General features: G+C 35.1%; 1 long non-coding RNA gene across 2 annotated transcripts in view; it reads left to right on the top strand.

The window, feature by feature from the left end:
* The first annotated feature begins 346 nt into the window (after window positions 1-346).
* LOC106872428 (uncharacterized) overlaps window positions 347-2,339 on the top strand; it is a 58,863-nt gene continuing 56,870 nt past the window's right edge. For both annotated transcript variants that reach the window (XR_001409771.2, XR_001409773.2), the window contains exons 1-2: window positions 347-504; window positions 1,354-1,528. This is a non-coding gene — a long non-coding RNA (uncharacterized LOC106872428). The remainder of the gene's footprint in view (window positions 505-1,353; window positions 1,529-2,339) is intronic.

Below are 2,339 nucleotides of genomic sequence, written 5' to 3'. Positions count from 1 at the left end.
CATCAATGCATTGAACTATTGAAGTTGTGTCTATTATCATTCGACCTTTCATAAATAGCAGCCAAAATCCCACCTCAAGGTTCACTTACCATCTTAAAATCGTAGATAAATGCATTGTCTGTTGTAGTCCTAGATACAGCTTGCCTGAATAAAGATGAAATAGTGGTTGCTGGAATGCTTTTGTGGTCTGCTCCTTCAACGCTGAGCTTGAATTTGGAATAAAAACAACAATAACCATCATTGCTGTTAGCTTATATTAATCAACAACCAATGAAAATCAGCTAAATACAATTAAATTTGAACTTTTTTTTTCTTTTAAGTTTTAGTAACGTCATAATATATGTTACCTCAGCATGAACACTCATGTACACATGCAACTCCACAACACACATTACTCATACGCACACTCAAACACATGGTTTCTCGTTGGGCTGAAAATAGCAGTCAAATTTCACTCTATTAATTTAAGGAAAGGAAAGACACAATGGATAATACGTGGTTAACGTAAGTAAAGATTTGCTGTTTAATCCCAATGACCAATGGTATTCTAGTCATAATTGTCTTGTATTTTTCTCACCTTAACTAACATATTCTTTCCTTTTCTATGACACAAAGGTTTGGTTAATATTTTTAGCAAGTAGAGCGAAAGCATAGCGAATCCTTCATGAAATAATGTTTTTATTCTTTAATTTGCATGGCTTAGAACAAGGAATATTTAGGCGAAAGTTTGCTGGCTCTTCTCAGGGCTAATGGGAAGAAGGATTAACCGGAAACTTGCCCAAATTATTCACTTTAAAGTGGTCCCAATGGCTAAAGGCAAGCAAGGGCCAAGTGAGGGTTTTTAAATGAGGGAATAGTGAATGCATGCTAAAAATTCCAAATAGTTGTCAAAGTTCTTGTTATTTTCATATTGTTACTACAAGTCATGCAAGTGTAGCAGCTGTTGGTATCCTACTGTGTACTTTATGGACTTCCATACAAGTGTTCCATTTGATAAGTTTTAAATTTTGTGAATTTATGGGGTTTCATACAAATACTTTGGGCTTATACTGATATCGTTTCATAAATTTTCTAGACCTCTATACAGTTGATTTGAGTAATCATATTATCTATTTGATACATCCTGTAAACCTTTCCGTCTTCCTTACAATTGCTTTTACTAATACAATTGCTGTTCCTGTTGATACATTTTATGAACTATCTGGACTTCCATACACTTGCAACGGCAATTAACTAAAATAAGTGCAGCAGCTATGTCGCCATTTTGTGAAGTTTCTACACTTCCATAAAATTGATTTAACTGATATAAATGTCACTGATATTGTTGTCATTTTCTGAACTTTCTATGCACAGTCCGGACTTCCATAGAATTGCTTTCACTGATACAAGTGCAGCAGATAATGATGTCATTCTGTAAACTTTCTGGACTTCCATACAATTGATTTTACTGATATCAATGTCACTCCTTTTCATTCCTTTTGTGAACTTGCTGGACTTCCATACAGCAGATTTAAGTTCTGTAAATGTAGTAAGTATTGACATCTTCAGTGAACTCTTTTTCCAAATAAGTATTAAAAAATTAAAAAAAAAAGCTTCAAGATAAATTATTAGCATTTGTTTTAAATATTATTCATTTTGACATTATCACTGGTAACATAACAACCTCCACTACAACCATCACTACTACCACCACACCACCCTTCCCCTACCACTTATATCCACATTATCAGAAGCACAACCACTACTATATCGTTATTATCATAATCACCATCTCAACAATTACAAACACTACAGCCACCAGCAGTAGCAGCAGCAGCAGTACCATCACCACCACCACCATTACCACCAACATCACCACCACCAGCACCACCGCCGCCGCCGCCGCCGCCGCCGACGTCTTCGTCGTCGTCATCGTTGACGTTGTTGACGTTGTTAATAACGTCTGTTTCTAGATTAAGCAATGTCCCTTGCTTATGTTCTTTAATCCATTGAATACACTTAACTTCCAATTATGATGCCAGGAATATTTCCTTCAAATTATCCTCCAATATCTCTCTCTGTCTTACTGTTTTAGTTTTTCTACTCATTTCAGATTGTATGATTTAAATCTAGTTGCGTCTTTTTCTTTAATTCTTGGTATGCTTTATAGCATTTTGGTGATTTCATTTCTTTCTACAATCATCTCGCTTTCTGTCTCCTCCCATTGCCCCCGTTTCACTCTCTCTCTTTCTTTTTATATATTTTTTCCTTTGTCTTAGTATCTCTATAACTCTGTCTTCTATATAACTGTCTGTTTCTTCTTTTCTCTCAAGATTTATATGTGTATGCTTATATATATA

This window comes from Octopus bimaculoides, chromosome 3 (genome assembly GCF_001194135.2).
Source record: "Octopus bimaculoides isolate UCB-OBI-ISO-001 chromosome 3, ASM119413v2, whole genome shotgun sequence".
NCBI lineage: Eukaryota > Metazoa > Mollusca > Cephalopoda > Octopoda > Octopodidae > Octopus > Octopus bimaculoides.
This window is presented reverse-complemented; position numbering and strand designations above follow the sequence as displayed.